Below are 26,288 nucleotides of genomic sequence, written 5' to 3'. Positions count from 1 at the left end.
AACAAATTAATTTAAAAAAAGAAAACATCGATTTTACGTGTTCCCAATGCCAAAGTTTCTAGAGATGGTTTTGAGGATAACGTGGCAATGTTAAATGAAAAGGTGTGCTTAGTATTTTTTCCAGCTAAGATTGGTAGATTATACATAACCTTCCGGTGTCACATATCTTGTTCGGTTCTACGGAGATGTTAGAAGTTTCTGGTTTTCCAAAATAAATTATATCCACTATTCTCATTCGTGGACAGTTTTGCAATCAGAATAAAAACCTCAAACACACATTGTATAGACCTAATATAACTTAACTTCCTTGATTTTATTTACTCAATTAGAATAGACAACTCAAAATAGCAACTCAAAATCAGACTAAGAATTCTGCACCCCTTTTAACACGAGCCACGAGGAAGGAAATGACAATTTTCTTCGGATTCACAAAAAAAAATTGAATTAACTAATGAATAGTAGAATCAATCTGAATCATAGTTTAGCCAAATAGTATAATTAAATAATAGTACAAAAAAAATAAAAAATAGCGTTTTTGTTTTATTTGGCGTATGTGCAATTTATATAGTGCAACATAACACTATTTGCAAAATCACAATTGATTATCATCTACATATCAGGGCAGCCACAGGTTCAGGGAGTCAAAAATAGGGCTTTGTTTTTTGGCAAAACAGACGCTTAGGGACCTTCCTGACACCGAAAAAGGGACCTTTCTGACACCAAAAGAAGGACCAATAGGGATCTGATCCAGCTGTTGTTTAACGCACAAATCAACACCATGCTCGATATTCAAACCAATCTCTCATAAATCTGAAACCAGAACGGTCTGCAACGATCGCCTGTAGTCTCATCATTTTCTGGAAAAACACAGGTATTATCAAAATGATCCGACCACTTGGCTTTCCATATGGATCTTCTCAGGTTTTTTTCTTGGTTTTCAACTATGATGGTACAAAAAATTCAACTATGACGGTACAAAAATTTAAAAAATACACAACTACTTCGGTTAATGACCGGAAAGTCATTATCACATTTAAAATCACTTTTTTTGGCTTTGCTTCGTCTAGGCCTTCATAAGTGAAGTCGAATTGGAAATAGTCTTGAAATGGGGGGGGGGGTAAAACGAGTAGGTAAATGGAAAGGGAAGTAGGGTGGAGGCTGTCTGAGAAGGGAGGGGTCAGATTTATGACGGAAAATGGTGGATGGAGGCCAGAACCAGTTATCAAGTTTTTGAACGTATAGAGAGGATCTAAGTCTATGGGATGTGGATTTTTGGGAGGGATGTGAGTAGGGACGTTTGGGGATAGTCAGAATTGGGTAGTGTGATCTGAGGGGCTGGTTCGACCGGACACGCGAAGGTACCTGGGACGGGGGAGACTTTCGAGAGATAGATTCCTGGGGTATGCTGCACAAATGACGACCGGGACACAGGGAATATAAATGACGACCGGGAACCTCAAAGAGAAATTACACACTGGGACACCCGGACACAAATCACGACCGGGACAGTGGGACACAACTACAACGGGGACGCCGGGGGAACAGGCGCCACCCCAACAGCTAGTACGGAATAATTTCTGTTCGTTTTAAGTTTTAATGTCACTCCTTACTTGCAGTTAAAAAACTTTTTTTTTATTTAATAATTTAAAAACTTGAGGCAGTTTCCTTGAAAGGCGTCGGAGGCGAGACATGTCGTCGAAGTATGAATCAAGACTTCATTTTCAAATTGTTCTTTTCTTTCAGCACGCTGACAACCTTCAGCTAGCTGCCGAAAGTGTGGATTTTTGCTGTTCGTTTTTATTGAGCTTTGATTTCTCTTATTAAAAAGTCTGCAACTCATTCACTTGACTCCTTAATTTTAAAATATAGTTGTTTTTTGTTGCTAAGGGTTTTACTTATTGAATCAGAGAATGAACTACTTTATTACCTTTTATCTGTTTTAAAGCCAATCCGAAGTTTGTTTTTCTATTTTCCCTATTTTTTCCACCATTCCCACATGTTTCAGAATAACCCTGTATTTCAGTGCTTCCACTCTCGAATCTCAAAATTCGAGGACAAGTTTTAAAAATTCCGGGAGTTTTCGGGGACAAGTCTTCAAGATTCAGGGGATTTTTGGGGGAATGTTTAAAATGAAATTTCGTTGCCAAAAATTTGGGAGCCAAAATTGGTTATGGCTTCATTTTCAGGCTCAAGTAGGGCTTATATAATATTATATATATATATATATATATATATATATATATATATATATATATATATATATATATATATATATATATATATATCTATATATATAAAAATAAGTTGTCTGTCTGTGGATGTGTGGATGGATGTGTGGATGGATGTGTCAGGTGACGTCACCTGAAAAAACTGGATTAGGTGACGTCAAAACTGAAAAAACTAAAAAAAGGCAAAAACTACAAAAAAAACTAAAAACTAATAAAAAAAATAAAAAAGCTAAAAAACTAAAAAAACTATAAAGGTAAAAACCAATAAAAAACTAAAAAAAAACTGAAAAAACTAAAAAAAGGCAAAAACTACAAAAAAAAACTAAAAACTAATAAAAAAAGTAAAAAAGCTAAAAAACTAAAAAAACTAAAAAAACTAAAAAAAGGTAAAAAACTAAAAAAAATAAAAAATAAAAAAAAACTAAAAAAAAGGAAAAAACTGAAAAATAAGCTAAAATAAAGGTAAAAACCAATAAAAAACTAAAAAAAAAGGAAAAAACTAATAAATGACGACACTCAAAGAGAAAGCGACCAGGACAAAAAACTAAAAAAAAGGCAAAAACTACAAAAAAACTAAAAACTAATAAAAAAAAATAAAAAAGCTAAAAAACTAAAAAAACTAAAAAAAGGTAAAAAACTAAAAAAACTAAAAACTAAAAAAAAACTAAAAAAGGTAAAAACTAAAAGAACTAAAAAAGAAAAAAATAAATGACGACACTCAAAGAGAAAGCGACCAGGACAAAAGGAATGTTCGATTAGCAATCAACAAAGCACCGGGACACAGGGAGTATAAATGACGACCAGGACACAAGTAAAAAAAAAAATTAACAAAACTAAAAAGAAGGTAAAAACTACAAAAAAACTAAAAAGAAAAAAAAACTAAAAACTAACAAAAAAAACGAAAAAATCTAAAAATCTAAATAAACTAAAAAAGAAAAAAAAAGGAAAAAAATAAAGGAGAAAAACAAAACTAAAAAACGAATGTATATACAGACCGGTACACCGGGATACAAATGACGACCGGGACACAGGGAATATAAATAACGACCGGGACACAGGGACACAACTACAACGGGGACACCGGGGGAAACAGGGGGATATAAATGACGACCGGGACAAAAAAACTAAAAAGAAATAAAAACTAAAAACTAATAAAAAAAACTAAAAAATCTAAAAATCTAAATAAGCTAAAAAAGAAAAAAAAAGGAAAAAAATAAAGGAGAAAAACAAAACTAAAAAACGAATGTATATACAGACCGGGACACCGGGATACAAATGATGACCGGGACCCGGGACACAGGGAATATAAATGACGACCGGGACACAGGGACACAACTACAACGGGGACACCGGGGGAAACAGGGGGATAACCTGACAATCTATTTATATGCAAAGACAATGGGACAGCAAAGAATGTTGTATATTCGCAAGTTTTACGTAGTTAAAACCATATATATATATATATATCTATATTCACAGGTGGGACATAGGGACACAACTACAATGGCGCGTAACTATTATGGCGCGTAACGACTTACGCGCGCGGGGGGGCTTGGGGGGGGCGCGAAGCGCCCCCACCAACTAGGTGTTGGGGTGGCGCGAAGCGCCACCCCAACAGCTAGTATGTATATATAAATAAGTTGTCTGTGTGTGTGTGTGTGTGTCGAGTGACGTCATGTTTGTGTATCGACTGACGTCATGTTTGTCGACTGACGTCATTTTAAGGATTGAGCTGTATGCGTCATGAAGTTGTTTGTCGACTGACGTCATATTTGTCAACTGATGAAATTACATACCGGGACACCGGGAATATAAATGACGACCGGGAACCTCAAAGAGAAATTACAGACTGGGACACCCGGACACAAATCACGACCGGAACACAGGGAATATAAATGACGACCGGGACACACGGACACAACTACAACGGGGACGCCGGGGGCACAGGCGGGATATATAAATGACGACCGGGACACAGGGATTGTTCGAATAGAAATTACAGACCGGGACACCGGGACACAAATGACGACCGGGACACAGCGACATATCATTAGAATAATGAGGTATAGATCTGAATACGGATTGTTTTTTCCATGGACAATTATATGTTGCATGTTCAAGAGTCAGTAAACCTGACAATCTATTTATATGCATAGACAATGGGACAGCGAAAAATGTTGTATATTCGCATGTTTTACGTAGTTAAAAACATATATATTTATATCTATCTCTATTCACAGGTGGGACACAGGGACACAACTACAATGGCGCGTAACTGATATGGCACGTAACGACTTACGCGCGCCGCGGGGGGGGAGGGCTTGGGGGGCGCGAAGCGCCCCACCAGTTAGCTAGTATTGTATATTATACAATTTAATATGTATAATATATATATATATATATATATATATATATATATATATATATATATATACTAGCTGTAGGGGTGGCGCGAAGCGCCACCCCAACACCTAGTTGGTGGGGCGCTTCGCGCCCCCCCAAGCCCCCCCGCGCGCGTAAGTCGTTACGCACCATATTAGTTACGCGCCATTGTAGTTGGTTCCCTGTGTCCCACCTGTGAATATAGATAGATTTATATATGTGTTTCAAACTACGTAAAAATTGCGAATATACAACATTTTTGGCTTTCCCACTACTGGGAGCTTTCCGTTTCCAATTGCCAGCAATTGATCTGAAAATGTTTGACCAGAGTCATCGTTTTGCAATCGGACACGCATATTTGTAGTTAATTTTAATATTTTACGTGTGCCCATAAATTAGAATTTTTCAGGCAAGCATTCATTTCGTCTGCAGGAGTTAAACTACGTAAAAATTGCGAATATACAACATTCTTGGCTTTCCCATTGTCTGTGCATATACAAAGCCGTATGTACTAATAATGACGTCATATGCAAACGCTCTTTTTACAAACAAACAAACATGCATACTTAACCGCTTCATTTGGTTCCAAAACTGTGTCGATTGACTTGTAAAGGACTGCCTGGTCTCGAATCTTGGTCAAAACAATATTGTTGATTTCGTGGACGTCTATATTTTTGGGTGCGAGAATCGCTCTTTCACTTAGCCATTTATTATTTTTATAATTTTTTAGAATATTCGGAAATACTTTTTCAATCAATTCATTTTTGGACGTCACTAAATTACAGAAATCAGCAGGTAGTTGTATACGTCCTGAAATTGAGTATCGTATCATAAATGTCTTTTTGTTCCGACGTTAACTTGGAAATGTTATTTTGTACATACGACAATAGATCACTCGTACTGTAACTTTGTTCACGATCCAATTCTACACATGTCGAAACAGCAGCGATACGGTTAGATGAAGGCATTCCCAAATCCTGAAGAGGTTTGTTTGCCATACGTACGCACAAATCTTCTATAATAACTAAAGTGTAGTTATAAATTTCTGATGTAAAATCAAAAGTCATATCTGACGTCTCTTACTGTTTTCGATGGAGTATATCTACGGACATTTTTGACTTATATTTTCCCCATAACTCTGTAGGAGCTGATGGAGAGCAAGTTGTTAAAATGATGCCAAACAATGCACGAATTTCACTTGGGGTTGACGTTTCGCACGCGTCATTGATGCAGTTATCCCAGTGTTGGTCATTCTCCAATAAATTCAGAGCTTGGCATGCACTACGGTAAGTGTCATGTATAGTACCGTTTACAGTTCTCAAATACTCAAAGGATGTCGGACCGGGTACATTCACCAAAAGCAGGCGTAGAAAGAAGCATTCATGTTGATTGGGGTGACCGGTGTAGAGTCTTCCTATCGTGGTATCTTTGAAGATGGTAGGTTGGCCGTCGACTGACTTACCCTGTTTTCGACGTTCAAATACTTTATTTTTAGTATTCCACGTGTAATACAAAGGCACTTCAGTATACAGCAGTTTTTTTGCAAAAGAATCATTTTTGCAAAGCGAAAAAAAAGCTGTTAATTTGTATCCGGTGGATTCAGGGCTCTTTGTTGCACGTTGGTTTCCGAGAAATAAACACGTTGACCATTCTGTAAATGTACCGCTAAGTGAACAACAGCTGGACTACGTTCATGTATCGGAAATGAAAGAATTCGCCAAACAGCTTCATTACTGCTTATGTATCTTCCAGCCTGATATTGTACGATTTCGTCGAAATCTTTGATTTTGGGCTGCAAGCCAAAAACTGCCATGTCACTGCCTTTGTTGACGTATTTACATATGTATTTGATTGCCTTTACGGAGTTACAGTATTCAACGTTTATGTGTGCATTAAATGTTTTTGATAATAATGGGGAATATGGAACAACCCACTGGTTATCTACTTCGATGGTGGTACCGTTGCCATTGTAGGTTCTTCAGTCATTTTACAATTAGAAATTTCTCTTTCAACGGTCTTCTTACAATTAAAAATTTGTCTTTGAACGATATTCTTAAATACCTGTGTCCTGGTCGTCATTTATATTCCCTGTGTCCCGGTCGTCATTTGTGTCCCGGTATCCCAGTCTGTAATTTCTCTTTGAGTGTCCCGGTCGTTATTTATATTCCTTCTGTCCCGGTCGTCATTTGTGTCCCGGTCTGTAATTTCTCTTTGAGTGTTTTTCTTTTTAGTATTTTTTAGTTTTTTACATTTTTTCTTTTTCTTCTTTATTTTTCAGCTTCACTATGAAATACATATCGCCGAACCTTTGTTTTTTTAACTAAAATCTGGTAGGCATTGATGACCTTATCCAAGTCAAAATCCCAAACCCAATCATCATCGCTATCATTTTCAGTTTTGATATGTTTTGACTCTCGCTGTCCAGGTGGATCTTCATCTAACTGCGCGGTTTTGCGTTCTTTAGCCTCAAGCCTGTTTCCTTGCTGTTCTTTTGATTCCTCGGCACGCTTTCTTTTCTGACTTTCTCTATCAGCAGCAAGTTTTTTGGCATAGACTCTTTGAGCATCTTCATCGGCTTTTGCCATGGTAAGTTCATCAGTCATTGTAAACTTAAACATTAATAGATTTCTACGTGAATATATGTCTTAAATATCTTGAATGACGTCACCGTCAAAGCAAAAATGACGACAACTAATTTCATGACGTCAGTGGACACAGAAACATGACGTCACCTGATCCACAGACAGACAACTTATTTATATATATATATATATATATATATATATATATATATATATATATATATATATATATATATATATATATATATATATATATATATATATATATATATATATATATATATATATATATATATATATATATATATATATATATATATATATATATAATATTCCATATTATATTCCATATAATTTAGACAACAGATAAGAAAGGGGGCAAATTGTTCCAATCACCTTTTCAAGTACTTTCGATAACTTATATTTACCGTTAAAACTACTTTTATTACAAAACTGTAAGATAAGCTCTTTGGTTTTGGGTCCAACGTTCAGTGTTAGGATCTTAACTATGATTCCGCTAAAGAACGCCATGAGGAATTTTCTCCAGTAGTGTGATAAGGGATAACTCCCATGAGTTTATTTTCGCTAGGACGTAAATGCGAGTATTTCTTGCTTTTCTCGTTTGATAGCTTTTAAAAATTTCTTCTTGGTTCCCATCAATCGATTGATTTAAATAAAAACAGTTAAGAAAAAAATTATTAAGTCTTCTTGCAAGGCTCAATGGCGGGTAAAAAATGCAGCCAACGAAATAAATACAACTCCCTAACTTTATAGATACCTAATAATATAAACTACAGATAAGAGGCACATCATATAGAAACACAGAACAACTATAAGTTCAAGAGAACAAAGGACGAAAGGAAGAAAAGAAAGAAAGAAAAAGAATTGAAAGAAAAGATAAATGTTATTCTTTTAAGAGGTGCAAAAGAGCGACACCTATAAGTTAGCTCGGGCAGTTTGATGATTTGCGACCCAGTTTAAGCTTTTAAATCAAACTGAGGTAAATTACAGACGAAGTGAAAGGAATTTCTATTTAATAAATTTCACTGACTGACATTTGTCGTAATTAATTATTATTTTTATTATTTTGTTGTTCATGGATACTAATTACTGAAATTTGTTGATTAAAATTCGAATATCTGTTGATCAAAATCCAATTTTGACTAGATAATGACTGTGACCGAACAGCTACTTTAGTATATAATACATAAACTCAGGCGGCGAAAATTATATCTTACTTTTAAAACCAAGTACAATGTTATAATATTTCAGTTATTCACAAAATCTAAATTCTTTGGTACCCCACACGATATATCAAGATTGTTACGACTCATACAGTATATTCCACACAATTTACCGGTTTATTTGTTGTTTTTTCTACATTGTAAACAAGACCTCGGTAACTTAGAGATTTAAAAAATAAAAGAAGCAAAAACAAAAAGGGTCAAAGTTTTATGTTTCAAAGTTTCTAATTAATTTGAAATTTATCTGTGAAACAAAAGTTAATCACCAAGTTGGCATCCTATTTGATTATTATTTCCCACTTTATTATTATTACAAAATCAAATTATTATAAACTTGATTTGTAGCTTTCAAAAGAGGAACAACAAAAATCCACAAAAATTCTCTTGCTTCAAGCAAACTCTCATCCTTGGTAAATGTCCTAAATTATTGTGCTTTTCATTTAGTGTTAATTGCCAATATTGTATTCTAATATTTGTATGCCAATATTTCTAATTTAATTTTAACTTTTTTAATCTAATTTGGAGTGCAATTATTTGGTTTTAAAATTGATGCAAAAAGTTTTAAATCCCCTGTCTCCACAATTTATCGGTAAAAGAGATCATTAAGCTAAGATTTCATTTGGTTAGATTAAAAAAAAAAAAAAAAAAAAAAAAGAAATCAATTTGATGGACTCCACATCCAGATGTGCAAAAATACATTCTTCATACTAAAAAATAAACAGAGCAATATAAAAGGAATGTTTCTGAATACTTTCCCTTTACACGAGTCATGTATGTCCATAATTGATGCACATACACATCCATCACACGAGCAGCATAAAACATACGCAAAAATGAAGCTGAAATTCTTTATCCATTCACCAAGTTACATTTCTAGAACTCGCTTTTTACGCCTAAGGAGCAACACTAAAATGAACAAAAAATATTACATATATGAAGAGGATTGCCCCTCTTTCTTTACGCTTAAGTTAGAATTTAGTTGCGAATAGTCGGGTGTTCAGAGGGGGCAATCTCCTTATTATGTTATTGTTTCTATTCGTTTTAATTTTTACTGTTGCTCCTTGCTTTCAGGTAATTTTTTTTTATCAAATTCCTGGTGTAAGTTCATGTTTACTTGCCGAAGAATATTCATTAATTTGGAGAAATCATTGCACTTGTTACTGCTGTGTATGCGATTATGGCCTTTCTATGCTTTATTTTTGTCTTCTTTCTGAAAATAAATGACATAAAAGTCTTGTTTTCGGGCTAAGAGAATAAAGCAGCAAAGATAATATAAAACCTAAAGCAACAAAGTTTCAGAGTATAATTCAGCCTATTTATTTAAGTTTGAAAACAGTTTTGAGGTTTTGTCCGTAATATCAGAAATAATCATTTTTAGCTATGGGTTCCAATCCCGCACTCTGGCTCTAAAACCTACTCTGTTAAAAAACTTGATTTACTACGCGGACCCAAGCCGTACTTGAGCCTGAAATGAAGCCATAACCAATTTTGGCTCCCAAATTTTTGGCAACGAAATTTCATTTTGAACGTGCCCCCGAAAATCCCCCGAATCTTGAAGACTTGTCCCCGAAAACTCCATGAATTTTTAAAACTTGTCCCCAAATTTTGAGATTCGAATGTGGAAGCACTGAAATACAGGGTTATTCTGAAACATGTGGGAATGGTGGAAAAAATAGGGAAAATAAAAAACAAACTTCGGATTGGTCTTAAAACAGATAAAAGGTAATAAAGTAGTTCGTTCTCTGATTCAATAAGTAAAAACCTTAGCAACAGAAAACAACTATATTTTAAAATTGAGGAGTCAAGTGAATCAGTTGCAGACTTTTTAATAAGAGAAATCAAAGCTCAATAAAAAGGAACAGCAAAAATCCACACCTTCGGCAGCTAGCCGAAAGTGTTGTTAATAAATTGGCTTGTAAATCGCTTGAATCAGTATAGTCAGGCAATTTGCTCAATGGTAAATGAAATGTTTGACTTCAAGTTGATCACGTTTATGCTTTCGCATTTTCAAAGTAGCAGTCTTGTCTTGTTAATTGTTTGTAGCACCAAGCCAATCTTGTGAGTAGAAATAAGGGGAAGCTGGAGACAGTACTAATTCAAAGTCCTTTCATAATCAGAAGTAGATGGTTTCCAGTCTTCCAGAGAATGCCCTCTTTTGTTTTGGAGCTATGGGATCGAGTTGAAACTTTCAGGAAAACTTGTTTTTTTTGGGGGAAAGGGCAAAGGGCCTTATAATTTTGGGTTTGGGAAAAGGAAGTAATATTTTTTTCCAGTCCTTATTAGAAATTATACCCTTGTTTTTTTTTATACCTTTCGTCTGATAGGCTCTTTTGACTAGTACCCTTGTGACTAGTCCTGAATTATTAATCATTTCTCTTTAATTCATTTTATTTCAATTTAATTAATAACTTAGTATTGACTGATGCTCAAGATTTGTTTTCATGAAATTTAAATTTATTTATTAACTGAGACAGTTTAACAATTGCTGAAGGTATTCCTCTAGAAATGTATGATTTACCTTCAAAGCGAAGTAACACCACATGGGTCTGACCTTGTTCATTGTTTACAGCCTTTACCGGAAAGCTATTGTACTTATAGTTGCAAAATGTTATCTATAGTGTCTATCTAATAATATATAATATCTATATAATAATACCTACAAATATATATATAATAGATAAATCTATTATCGCCAAAAAAGAGCGATTCTCTATTGCTCTCTTAATTTTGGGTGTATAACCTTGAAAGCTCCGTTGTTTTGAGGTCTAGATCTAAGATAGGAGAAAATACATGAACTTACTGCTAAAGCTTGATTTATTTGAGGAAGTAAGGCGCAAATCTGATTGTCAATGTCACCTAACGCCTTTTGAGTTACCACAGATGCTGCTTTCGATTGGCTACTCTACCCTTAGCCATCTTTGCCGAGTGGTTAGCGCGCTAGACTTGGAATAGTTTGTCCGGTGGACGGGGGTTTGATTCCTGGTTTGGCCGGTTATTTGGTCCGGCGGGGGAGTCAGTGGCATGACTAGTAAGCTCAACCAGAGTCAACAGAGCTCTAAATGGGTACCTGGAGAAATGTGGGTAAGCTAAGCGAGAAGGGTGTGCGAAAGCACAGGTTGGCAGGCCCCCTCCCCCCATTGCACTTCCTCGCTGAAGGGCCATGAAACGGAGATCAGCACCGCCAGTTTGGACTATAGAGTCTAGTGCCATTGCACAGCCCATTATAGACTATATTGGTGTATTCACAAGTCATTCGACTAAAACACTGAATAAGTATTTGGTGTACTATATCTAGGAAATTTATAGATAGTTGAATAAGGCACCCTCGTGAGCCCCTCTTAGATTTACTTAAAACCCGTAAATATACGAATGAATTTAAAGGAATTTACCGTACATAAGAAATTTAAAGAACTGTAGCTGTTCGCAGAGAAGTGCTATTTTTCTCGATAGTAAATAGAGAAGTGCATAGAGTGATAGGGGTGCAGAGAAATAATAGAATTATACATAAGTGCATTCTATTTCTGCTATTTAAGACCCTCTATCATTTGCTAATAGAAAATTCGGTTTGCTCTCAAAGAATAAGCATCATATTTAAGTTTAATTTTTTTTTTTGCACTTGGATTCTATTGAGCAAAGGGGGGGGGGGGATACAAAAAAGCTTCACAAGACGAATTAAAAATCGGTTTAAATCCATTTTGTTGTTTTATTCATGGGTGGGAAATTTTTCCAAAGTTTCAAAAAGGTTGTCAGCGTGCTGAAAGAAAAGAACAATTTGAAAATGAAGTCTTGATACATACTTCGACGACATGTCTCGCCTTCGACGCCTTTCAAGGAAACTGCCTCAAGTTTTTAAATTATTAGATAAAAAAAAACAAGTTTTTTAACTGCAAGTAAGGAGCGACATTAAAACTTAAAATGAACAGAAATTATTCCGTATATAAAAGGTGTTGTCCTCTCCTCAACGCCTCGCTCTTTACGCTAAATTTGACTCTTTCTCACAACTCTACTTTTTAAAACAATAAAAAACTTTAGCGTAAAGAGCGACACGTTGACGAGGGGTCAACCCATTTTATATACGGAATAATTTCTGTTCGTTTTAAGTTTTAATGTCGCTCCTTACTTGCAGTTAAAAAATGTTTTTTTTTAATTTAATTTCTGAACGTTTTTTAATTAATGCATGTTTTGATTTTGGCTCACTGCACATGAATAATTAAAATGAAATTTGCATATTATTAATTTTTTGGCTAAATGGCTTTCTCATAGTTTTGATCGAACTGGGGTGGGCAAGGGGGCCTAGTTGCCCTCCAATTTTTGGTTACTTAAAAATGCAACTAGATTTTTTTTTTCACGAACGTTTTTGTTAGTAATAAACATACGTACCTTACGAATTGATTTATGAGACGAACTTCTATATTTGTTTATTTTTATTACGTATATGAGGGGGTTCTTCCCCTTGTCAATACCTCGTTCTTTACACTAAAGCTTGAATTTTGTCCCAAATCTTCAAGAATGACCCATGAATCAGAAAGACATTAGAATAAATAGTTGGAATTACCAAAAATACTTTAGGGTCAAGGGCAAGGTACTGTGGAGGAGAAGAATAACCTTGTATACGTAATATTTTATGTTCGTTTTAAGTTCTAATTCTGCTCATTACTTCCAGTTGAAAAAAATATATTTATTTTATCATTTTTTTCTAAATAGTGCTAGAAAATCCGGCGCCCCCTTCATGGAAATTCTCTTCCCTCGTGAAAAATTCCACCATGGAAAAATCCTCCCACGTAATCTCCTACTCACAACCCACCCCCACCCCAACGCGAAAAAGTCCCCCTAAAAAAGTCTGTACATTTAATAATTAACAATTACTATAATTAATAATTAACAATTACTATAACAATGGTCAAAGTTTGTAACTTGCAGTCCCTCCCCTAGGGACTGGGGGGGTATTAAGTCATCCCCAAAGACATAGTTATTGGGTTTGTGACTAAGTTGAACAGAATGGCTGAAAAAATTAGCGTTGGAGGGGGCCTAGATGCCCTCCATTTTTTTTGTCAATTAAAAACGACACTAGAAATTTCAAATCATTCAAGGACAAATGGGTCGATATGATCATCCCTGAAAAAAAAAAAGAATCTGTCTTCTGGCAAAAATACAAAATTCCACATTTTTGTTGATAGGAGCTTGAAACTTCAACATTGAGGTTCTCTGATACGCTGAATCTGATGGTGTGATTTTTGTTAAGATTCTAAGACTTTTAGGGGGTTTTACCCCTATTTTCTAAAATAAGACAAATTTTCCCAGGCTCGTAACTTTTGATGGGTAAGACTAAACTTGATCAAACTTATATACTTAAAATCAGCATTAAAATGCAATTCTTTTGATGTAACTATTATTGTAAAAATTTTGTTTTTTTAGAGTTTCGGTTACTATTCAGCCGATTCGCTCCTTATTACAGTTCGTTACCACGAACTGTTTGAAATTTCAGACGCTCTATGAAAATGTATGGCATCTACATCCAATGGCTGGTTTTTACTCAGGCAAGCCGCATGCTGCGTAGTCAATTCAGATGGTCGGTAAAACTCCCTACACACATAAATTATAAAATCACGGGCCTGCAGCAAGCCCGCTGATTCAGATGTTTTCCATATGGTTGGTCAAACTGCAGAAGTTACAACTTATCTATTTCTAGCAGCAGTTTACACACCATGAAGTGGCAAAACCCATAAGACTAAGTCGGAAATCTCCCGGCAAAAAAAGGAATAAAATCAGTAATTTTTCTCTGGGGATGGAATATTTGGTTGAAGGTTGGCTTCAGTATGGCTCATTTTGGAAAAAGGAGTTATTTCCTGGCTTTGGGCAAGCCATGGGTGGAATTAGTTATAGGTCCTACTAAATTGAAGAAAAACTCAACTTTCTTAAAACTTGAGACCCCCTCCCCCTTGCTCTATTTGAGATAGGGCTTGTGATATCAGAGCTCGACATGGGCCCTGATCCTAGGCATCTTTGATCTAGCTTTCATTCGGATCTGTTGTTCCATTCGTAAGTTATACTGAATTCAACAAAAAGCTCGACTTTTTTCAGCACTTAAAACCCACTCCCCCTCGTTCTATTAGAATCTCTTTCGTTCTATTTTGGTTCTCTTTCGGCATCTTTGGTTCAATTTTCATTGAGATACATCACTCCACTCGCAAGTTAAACTGAATTAAATGAAAAACTTCACCTTTTCTTAGCACTTACAGCCCTCTCCCCTCACCCTAATTAAGCTAGGGTCTTCAACTCCAAACATCATGTGTCTTAAGGTTTTTGGCATCTTTGGCGTACTTTTCATTGAGATCCATTACTTCATTCGCAAGATAAACTGAGTTAAACGAAAAAGTCAACTTTTTCAGCACCTAAAGCCCCCTTCCCCTCGACCTAATTAAGCTAGGGTGTCCGTCCCAGAACTCAATACGTATCATACTCTTAGGGATTTTTTTTCATTCATCGAAATTCGTCTCTCCATTCGCAAGTTACACTGAATTAAACGAAAAACTAAATTTTTTTTCAAACTTAAAGCCCCCTCCCCATCGCCCTAATTAACCACAATTTTAACCCAAATAGTTCAATTTTAATCCAAATCCGACCGGCGGTTCTCCCGCTACACTCGATCGCAAACATGGGCGGACGGACAGACGGATCCCCAAAACCTATCTTGATGGATTTTTTCCACCATCAAAATAGTTGATGATGCCTGGATTATGATATACTATTCTTTCCTTTTTTTGGATCTAATGAGCCAACATGGCTACCTAAGACGTTGCAAAACCTGTCCGTCCGTCTGTGCAATCGAGTATAGCGGGAGAACCGCCGGCCGGATTTGGATGAAAATTGAACCATAGGTGCCAAGGACCATGAGACACATAAGATGAAGACCCTAGCTCAAATAGAACAAGAGGAAGGGGGCTTTACCTGCTAAAGAAAAGTTTTTCGTTTAATTCAGAGTAACTTGCGACTGGAGTGATGGATCTGAATGAAAATTGAACCAAAGAGGCCTAAGACCATGACACGTATCAAGTCTTAGGATGAAGACCCTAGCTCAAATATAACAAGGGGGAGTGGGTTTTAATTGCTGAAAAAATTTAAGTTTTCTGTTTAATTTAGTATAACTTGCGAATGGAGCAACGGATCCGAATGGAAGCTAGACCAAAGATGCCTAGGATCATCAGGTTCTGGTATCACAAATCCTATCTCAAATAGGGCGAGGGGAAGAGGGTTCCAAGTTTTAACAGATTTGAGTTTTCCTTTAATTTAGTAGGGCCTATAACTTTAGAATGGAGTGACAAATCTGAAGTCATATTTGTCTGAATACCTGAATTTGCTGGAATGAATTTGACAAAATACCCCTGCATTGGATCCAGCTAGAATTCCACAGACTTATTTATTGCAGACAACATTATTGCAGACAAATGGGTAAAGATTCATAGCTTCAGTAGTCTTACCAATAACATGGTCCTGAAGATGATGAAATGGTAGAAATCTGGATAAGTTGACAAGATGACAAAACCTAAACATTAATGTCAGAAACATAAGCCCAAATTGACTACAGTATGCAACATTTAGCACAAAACAAAGGATGTTGGCTCCCTGTCGACCAGTGAACTGTGAAATAATTTTTTTTTTATTATATAAATTTTAAACAAAATTAAACCAAGTGATAATCATACTATAATTTTTTTCGTCATAAACAAATACCTTATTTCACATCCAAAAATAGGACATGGAGCTATATCTGAGTTTACTCTAAATCCAAAGGCAATGTTTTCTTGTACATTGCGAAAGCACACGCACAAAAAATTTTTGTGTCAAAGGTAAAGTATTTGAAAAACAAGCACATTATCAATATCTTAAGTAATAAGTATTTAGTAATCTTACTTAAGTATCAAGTAATAACTACACCCTAGAGTTTTACTTAAGTACAAGTACAAGCAATGGAAAATTTTACTTAAGTAGTACTTCAAGTAAGTGACAGCACTGCTTTCAATTCATTTGGTTTCCTTTAATATGCAATATAATTAATTAACTTATTCCGATTGACTAAGTAAAAGAGACTATGAGATTTCCCCTAATTTCGTAACTTGTATTCTTCCAAGGGTCTATGACAGCTGCATTGTAGTTATCAAACAGTTCGTCGTAACGAGCTGTAGTAAGGAGTGACCCGGTTCAATAGTAAGGGATCCTCTAAAAAATGGAATTTTGATACCAGTAGATACATCAAAAGAATCGGATTTTAATGCTGAAATGTATAAGCTTAATCAAGGTTAGTCTTCCCCATGAAAAGTTACAAGCCTGCAAAAATTGGCCTTGTTTTCGAAAAAAGGGGGAAACCTCACCTATAATTCATAGAATCTAAATGAATATCGCACCGTCAGATTCAGCATATCATAGAACCCTACTGTAGAGGTTTCAAGCTCTTATCTGCAAAAATGTAGAATTTTGTATTCTTTGCCAGAAGAAAGATCAAGATTGTGTGTCTTTTTTTTTTCAGGGGTGATCGTATCGACCCAGTGGTTGTAGAATGTTGCAAGAGGGCTCATTCTAATGGAAATGAAAAGTTCTAGAGCCCTACTTAAGTGACCCAAACAACTGGAGGGCAACTAGGCCCCCTCCCACGCTAATTTTTTCCCAAAGTCACCGGATCAAAATTTTGAGATAGCCATTTTGTTCAGCATACTCGAAAAATCTAATAACTGAGGACGACTTGGTCCTCCACAGTCATCGGGCGAGGGGCTGCAAGTTATGAACTCTGCCTATTGTTTGCATATAGTATTAGTTATTGGGAAGTATACAGACGTTTTTAGGGGGATTTTTTCTGTTGATGGTGGAGGGGGTCTGGAGTTTTATGTGGGAGGATCTTTCCATGGAGGAATTTATCATGGGAGAAGATAATTTCTACGAAGCTGGATTTTCCTGCATTATTTAAAAAACAACAATGAGAAATTAAATAAAAAAAGTTTTTTCAGCTGAAAGTAAGGAGCAACATTAAATTTTAAGACAAACTGAAATTATTACGTATATGAGGGGGTTTGTATTCTCCTTAACACCTCGGTTTTTACGCTGGGCTGCAAGTTATGAACTCTGCCTATTGTTTGCATATAGTATTAGTTATTGGGAAGTATACAGACGTTTTTAGGGGGATTTTTTCTGTTGATGGTGGAGGGGGTCTGGAGTTTTATGTGGGAGGATCTTTCCATGGAGGAATTTATCATGGGAGAAGAGAATTTCTACGAAGCTGGATTTTCCTGCATTATTTAAAAAACAACAATGAGAAATTAAATAAAAAAAGTTTTTTCAGCTGAAAGTAAGGAGCAACATTAAATTTTAAGACAAACTGAAATTATTACGTATATGAGGGGGTTTGTATTCTCCTTAACACCTCGGTTTTTACGCTACCATATTTTTAGTAATTTCAAAAGAGCTATTTATTCTAACTAAACGGCCTTTGTGATTCAGGGGTCATTCTTAAAGAACTGGAACAAAGTTCGAACTTTAGTGTAAAGAGCGAGGGATTGAAACCCCCCTCGTATGCGTAATAAAAACATGCGAATATAGAAGTTACTTATATTTATTAGTAATAAAAACGTTCGTAAAAAAAATTAAAAGCTCTAGTGGTCTTTTTAAGTAAGCAAAAAAAATTGGAGGGCAACTAGGCCCCCTCTCCTGCCCCTTTTTTCAAAATCGTCGGATCAAAACTTTTAGAAAGCCATTTAGTCTGAAAAAGGCTGAATAGATTTTTAACTGAAAGTAAGGAGCGACATTAAAACTTAAAACGAACAGAAAGTATTCCGTATATGAAAGTGGCTGTCCCCTCCTCAACGCCCTGCTCTTTACGCTAAAGTTTGACTCTTCAACACAGTTTTACTTTTTAAAACAATTGAAAATTTTAGCGTAAATAGTTGGGCGCTGAGGAGGGGACAGCACCTTTCATACACGGAATAATTTCTATTTGTTTTAAGCTTCAATGTCACTCCTTACTTTTTCAATTTTAAAAAACTTTTTTTTATTTAATAAACTTTAGGAGGGGTTAGAAGCTACTCTGAGTTAAGTTTTAAGATTGGAACAAAGCCAATATATCTATTAATTTAGACTAACTGCTTAACTATTCTTGTTCCAAGCGTTTTTAACTCGGAAGTCACGAGTTAATTTTTGGCTCCTGAAAAGGGTCTAGTAAGCAAGAGCTAACATAGGAATGATGCAAATATATTTATCACAAGTTAGATCATATACATGGTATGCGTGTAACTCAATCCCTTCTAACTCAACCCTCGTTCAACTCAAACTACAGCACTATTTAAATAAATGCTTTTAATTAAAGCAATACCCAATAGTCATTGTATAAACTGATCTGATGGCTCTTGGCCAAGTTCATTAAACAAAAAGTGAGTTAATTAAAAAGAAAAATTTATTGCTGGTTAAAATATTAACTTAGGCCTATAAATCATTTGGTGTGAGAAGCTATAAATTCTTCTTGTTCTTTTTTGAAACGCTACAGTTACGGGAATATTCAATTTCTAGTGTTATATTTTTGCATTAAAATTTTCTGAATTCATTTTTGTAGTAATGCAGGGCTGTGGAGTTGGTTGTAAGTCATAACCGACTCCAGACGTTTTCAATTTACTGACTCCAATTTCGACATCATTCAGAAAAAATATACAAAAACTCTTGACTCCACGTCTCCGACTCCACAGTCCTGTTTTGAAACCTTATTTAACTAGATTTTACAATTTAGGCCTATAACCGACTCAGACGCTAGACATTTTCAATATCCCAATTCCAACTCCGACTCCATTCAGGGAAAATTTACTAAAACTTCGACTCAACAGCCCTGTTTTAAAGCTTAATTTATGTAGATTTCATATAACCGACTCTGACTCCAGATATTTTTTATATATTGACTCTTAACTATTACTTTATTCAGTAAAAATTTACTAAAACTCAGACTCCACAACTCTCGACTCCGACTCCACAGCCTTACATTGATTGGTTTTGCACTAATTCGGCTTTTCTGAGACCAAAGGTTCTTAAAAGGGAAATCGACTTCCATAAATACTCATCAATTTATCCCTCAATTACATAATTTTTTTAAACCCTTACAATTTTTATATCACTTGGTATTAACCAAGTGACATATAGCAATCGTAAATTCTGTCGGTCGGTCTGTCTGTCAGTCCCGGTTTTGCTAGTTTAGGCACTTCCATATAAGCCAGGACGACGAAATTTGGCGGGCGTATCAGGGACCAGACCAGATTAAATTAGAAATAGTCGGTTCCCCGATTCGACCATCTAGTGGGGAGTGGGAGGACAGTTAATTCCGAAAAATTAGAAAAAATGAGGTATTTTTACTTTCAAACAGGTGATTGGATCTTAATGAAATTTGACATTTAGAAGAATATTGTGTCTCAGAGCTCTTATTTCAAATCTCGACCGGATCTGGCGACATTGGGGGGAGTTGGAGGGGGAAACCTAAAATCTTGGGAAACGCTTAGAGTAGGATGAAACTTGGTGGGAAAAATAAGGACAATTCCTAGATACGGACAATATACTATAGATACTATAAGGACAATTCTGAAAAATTAGAAAAAATGAGGTATTTTTAACTTAAAAAAGGAGTGATTGGATCTTAATGAAATTTCATATTTAGAAGGACCTCGTAACTCAGGTAACTTATAACAGTTACAAGATAAGATATAACTTGTAACAAAATGTATTAAAGACCTCTAAGATGTCCCTTATCTACCCTGTCTATGTCAGCTCAGAATACCACCCTTAACACATAGATGCAAACAAGGCAATGTGATAACAGCATACAAGCTTCTAAATGCTGAGGATATCATTCCTGGCCCTTTCAAACTAGAGAATTCATGGAGAACTCATGGTCACCCTCATAAGTTTCTCCAGAAACAAGCAAATACCAGACTGAGGAACAAAACTCTTCTCAAATGGAGTTGTCAGTTTGCAGAACTCCCTCAATGAAAAAACAGTGACCTCTATCTGCATCGACGGTTAAAAGTCATCAGCGAACAGTAAGTGGCTCAATAAACCCCCTGGACCACTGCACGGGAACTCAGAGAGGACTAACTATCATCACTGAAGCTGGTGGACACATGATTCATCCTATTGCTAGCAAGTGTGATTTAAGATAATAGAATGTATAAGAAGAATAGTAGATTTTACTGTTCAAGAGGTGATTAGCAGTTTAACTACTGAGTATCTTACCATATATTTGTCTTTTAGGTAGCACGGTCATCTAAACACCAATAGATTGACCCCTCAAAAAAAAAAAAAATCTAAAATGTAGAATTTAACTGATCTTTTTATGTATGGATGGGATAGTAAACTAGATCCTGATCTTTAGCTGCTCTAAGTAAAACTTGAGGTAGGTATACACAATGCCTGCATTTGGGGGTGATAAGTGGTGGGACCTTACTAGGCCCCAACACTTATATGGCAAAATATGTTAACATTCCAATTGAATGAGTGATTTTGTGACTTTGCAAGAGCCTCACAGAAAAGGCCATGGAATGTATGGTTGGGAATTCTAAGTGTACTAGATCAGTCCTAGATCATCAATTCCTAGGCATAAATGTCTAGACAGCTACTGTTGCAAGTAAAATTTGGTGCTTGGCTAGACAAGTTACAACTAAGCTTCCAGTTCTAGACTCTAGGACTCAAAGTCTAGGATTTTTGATTACAGCCAATCAGAATGTGTCAAGTTCCACTATTTTAATCATCTATGTTTACAGTTTTAAACTGAAATTTAATTTTTATTTTCTCATTAATTGTTGGGTTTTTTTCGATTTTAGGCAAATATGCTATATCAGACATTACAGTGAAGCACACGAAGGCAATTGTTTGGCATGTCTTATCCATTATCTTGTGATAGTAAAACAAGAATTACAATTTTGAAGGTTTTACGCACGTTAGCCCTCTTAATTGGCTAGAAATGACAACTGTAATCTATTTGAAATTAAATTTGTAGTTTTAGCTATGCACTGAATTCTTCATGGGAATGGTAGCTTCCTAGAAGCTGATTCCTGGCCAGACACATGTCTATACATGAGTTGAAACACTGCATTAAAGTCTTTTGGCCCTGGATACCAGAAAATTGTCCTTTTCTTTGATTTCTTTAGTCTTTTTAATTAACCCTAACCTGGGACTCCTTGTGACACCCTATCCCCATTCTACTTTGTAATCTTTAGTTTTTCTATTTAGTATAATATTATTCTCCCCAATTAATTAATTAGCTTATAGACTATTATGCAGTTTGGTGGCTCATCTGTAAATACTGCTGTCTGGCCAATACCACAACATTCCTGCTGAACCCTAGGAATCACATTGTTACTGCTCCTGCTGGAGGCTACATTATTGCCTCAAATCACATTGTCCAGCAAAATAAGGATTAAATCCTGTAGAATTGCTGGATAGTGATACTGATGGTTGGACATCTCAACAGCATCAAACTCAGTTCACCATGACTTCAATGACTATTCTCCATCAACAGCTCTCTTAACCTTTTGATGCCTGAAGGTTCCCTCAGGAACCATGAACTTTTTTAATTTATTTTAATCCTGACCGTTTGACCTATGAACGTCAATCCGTTTGCCATTGTCTCAATCTGATCTACCTAGACAGGTTTGTATTTTTCTTAGTCCATAATCTGTCACCCTTGTGTGAGGTAATGAAGTTTGAACCTGTGCCCTCTAGCCTTGCTTGTTTTTCCTGAATGGTGAAAATACTTTTTTGTGAATAACTTTATTGTTTATTGTGCTAGAGTTTTCATTCCAAAAGTTTTAGAAAGAGGACGTTTTGTTTGTTCAGATGAGCTATCATACACTCCTATAGCTGGAAAACCAGAGGATAGAAACGACCCCCAACGTCGTGGTTCCTCTGGGAACCATCCGGCGGTAGCGAGACCAGATGAGACAGTAAGCCGTATAGAGTGTGAGATGTCTAGATATCATGAAAACAGTTGCTTTACACCATTGGAATCAAATTTTGAGAGCTCGACCATGTCTCGACCATGTTCTGTGGCTTCAAGGAACCATCCGGCATGCATAGCTCCGAATTTTATCGCTCGGAAGAGCCATCTAGACAAGAACTGGTGGAGTTGCCGTCGTCAATAACAATGTAGGGGAGACCGGGGTTGACCCGGACGCAATTTTTTGAAACGGCATATCTTCTAAGCCATTGACTTTTCTCCAAATGCGTATCTGTTAGGACTACCTTCGAGATTTTTTTCAGATTTTTCTACAAAAAGGAAAAAAAGATTTTTATTTTTTTTTCATTTTTTTGAAATGTCCGAAACAACCCCTACCCACGGGGTTGGATCGGACGGCCCCAGTATTGGTTCGGACACCATGCTAAACCATTAGATTTCGACTTCTTTTTTTTTTCAAATATGCATAAAAGTATAAAAAGTAAAAAACAGTACTTCAGCTATATAAAATGACAAAAAAGCTTTAAAATGACACACCATTCACCGGAGTTGGTACGAGCTGAGATTTTACTCAAAGACCGCTTAGTATACCACTAAAATATATTCCTAATGCGAACTGCTGTACTTGCTTAGTAGAAATACTTATTTTCAAGCATTCATACGTGTATTTTCTACCCTAAATACCAACCTTTCAGAGACGGGGTTGGTTCGGACAGATAAAAAAAAAATGTCCGAACCAACCCCCAATCGCCGTGTCCGGCCTAACCCCATGTGTCCTCGTGCGACGTCAAAGTGATTTGAAAAAAAATCAAATAGATGGCGCTCAATAAACTGCTCTAGAATCTTTCTATGTGAGCTACTTTTCTCCTGAAAAAATGTCATTGCAAATCCAGCAGCCTGGTCCACTCTATTAAACTCCAAAGAGGGACCCTTGAAAAAATTCTTACCTTAAAAAACACTTTTTGCAAAATACAAACAAATGGCTGCGTGTATCTAGATCCAAACTGGTTTGATAATAGGGCAGTAGATGGTGCACCTTTCGTGATTTTTTGAGAATTTTTACTAAACCGCTTGGTGTCCACACTTGACTGTCCAGATCAACCCCGTGTCCGGGTCAACCCCGGTCTCCCCTACTAGACTGTTACCAAATATATTTTTTACACTGCAGAAATGGACCAGCCTTCTCCGAGTACATCAAAAACTGTGGAAGATGAGTATTCGGCTGTCCAGCGAAGACTTCGAACACGCCCCGTGTCATTAGCACAGGCTCTGAATTTTATTCTTTGCCCGGAAGACAACTCCGACCTCGAAGATCTGTCTGATGAAGATGAGGACCCATCTGATCCTAGTTTTCTCCTTCCTGATCCTGATAATAGCCCGCAGGAAGAAGAGATTGAAGAAGAAATAGAAAGCGGTCGAATTGAAGCTGACGACCACAACGGTGAGGATGACCATGAGGACGTCGAGATCGCCAGACAAAATGCCACGAGCTCAGACACTGCTGCTTCGAAACCAAACAAGCGACGGGACCTTGCTTGAAGAAAAGTGGATTTCGTGCAGCCAGATGCTGCGTGGAAGGATCATCTTGTCGTCGACCAAGAAATGAGTGGCAAGACACCCCTGGAATTTGTCAGGCTGTTTTTTGACCAAGGCGTGGTCAACCATATACGTGACCAAACGAAAATTTACGCTCTTCAAAAAGATGCCAAAGAATTTGGAGTTTCATCTGCCGAGGTGGAATGCTTCTTAGGGATCCTTGAATTCACAGGAATAGTGAAAATGCCGTCATACCGCAGTTACTGGTCAAACGAAACGCGCTACCCTGTAATAGCTGATGCCAGGTCGCGTGACAGATTCGAGCAGATCAAAAAGTATCTTCATTTCAACGACAATCTTACCCAGAAACCACGAGGAGACCCTGGGCACGACAAGATCCACAAAGTTCGTCCTCTGATAGAGATGATCAGAGATAACTTTATGAAGATACCCCCAGAAGAACACCAGGCAGTAGACGAGCAAATTGTGCCGACAAAACAGAGGATTTCGTTGAAGCAGTACAATCCCAAGAAACCGCATAAGTGGGGTTATAAGTTCATCTCAAGGGCTGGGGAGAGTGGTTTCGTTTACGACTTTGAAATGTATACGGGTAAGGGGTCGGTTGATGTCAGTGACCTGGGAGTTGGAGCTGATTTTGTCCTGCGGCTTGCAAGAGGAATACCCAAGCACAAAAATTACAAGCTATTCTTTGACAATTGGTTCTCCTCGTTAGACTTGGCACAAACACTAAGTGATCAGGGCATACTTACACTGGCCACAGTGAGGGCAAACAGGTTGAAAGGCTGTGCTTTGGAATCCGACAGCAAATTGAAAGCCCGAGGAAGAGGCTCTTACGACTGGCGAGTGGAAAGGCAGTCGAATGCCATTGTGGTGAAGCGGTATGACAATAAGCCAGTCCACTTGATTTCAACCTATGCCGCCCTAGACCCAGAAGATACGTGTAGGTGGTGGGATGGTAAACGAAAAGAGTATGCCGATGTCAAGCGACCATATTGTGTGAAGGAGTACAACCGCTTTATGGGTGGTGTAGATCTTGCCGACATGTTGCTGGAGCTTTACAGGATCGACTTCAAGTCACGGAGCAAATGGTACATGAGGATCTTCTTCTTCTTGTTTGACCTCTCCGTTGTGAATGGCTGGCTCTTATACCGCAGGTGTCTTGCTGCTGGGCAGAAACCAATGAACCTGCTACAGTTCAAGACAGATGTGGCACGTGCACTTCTATCTGGTGCATCTTTGGCAACACCAAAGAGAGGTAGACCTCTCAGTGACGCAGATACCAACTCTCAGAAAAAAAGAAATTATACTTGTCGCCCCCCAGATTCGACAAGACTCGATGGAAAGGGGCACTTCCCGGCTTGGATAGAGAGCAAACAGAGATGCAGAGTATGTGTACAAGCTCATTCCAAAGTGAAATGCGTAAAATATGAAGTGTCCTTGTGTTTCACACCCAACAGGAATTGTTTTCTGACTTACCACACTATGTAGCCGATCAGAGTGTTTTTGTGCCATGATTGCCGGATGGTTCCTGTGGGAACCATTTTTTTATTTCATCATCTTTATCAATACATTTTTTTTCTTGCCATTTCTGTCGTGGAATAGGTCATAACGAAGCCTGGAAACGGCCGAAATATTTTTACCATTCTTTTTTCATAATTCAGGCATCAAAGGGTTAAAGGCAGCAGTACTGTGAGTAGTGACCACTTCTTCAGTGAGCAAATTCCACAAACTTACTAAACTGTTATTGTGCTGTCTAGTGGCAGCTCTCTTCTGATATAGTTTCTGACTATGCCCCCTAGTTCTGGCAGATTGGTTAAGTAGAAATGGCTTATTTAATAAAGTCAGAATTCAGGAGCTTATGCATCATGATAATATCACCCTTTTTACATCTCTAGACGAGAGTGGGGAGTTTCAGTTTCTTTGGACAGGATGAGTAGTTTAAGTATTTACAACCATCAGCTGCTTTTGTAGCCCATCTCTGAACTGATTCAAACTTCTGCTGGTCATCTTTGTTGAAGGGGCTAGCAACACACATGCCAAACTCCAAAATAGGCCTGGCCAATACCTTATATAATTTAGTCATCACCATAGGTGACATACTAGTGATTGTTCTTCTTATAATGCCAAGGGTTTGGAGTAATTTGGGTACAGCTGTCTGTGTGTGCATAGTGAATTTTAATTCTTTATCAACTATGACCTTCAAGTCTTTCCCAACTTCAGACAAGATGATAGTCTGTCTTGATATGTCCATCCCTAGCATATGATAAGAGTATTTCTCATTTTCTTTCCAAAGTGGATTGTTCAACATTTATTTACATTGAAC

Source organism: Artemia franciscana, chromosome 5 (genome assembly GCF_032884065.1).
Source record: "Artemia franciscana chromosome 5, ASM3288406v1, whole genome shotgun sequence".
Lineage (NCBI taxonomy): Eukaryota > Metazoa > Arthropoda > Branchiopoda > Anostraca > Artemiidae > Artemia > Artemia franciscana.
This window is presented reverse-complemented; position numbering follows the sequence as displayed.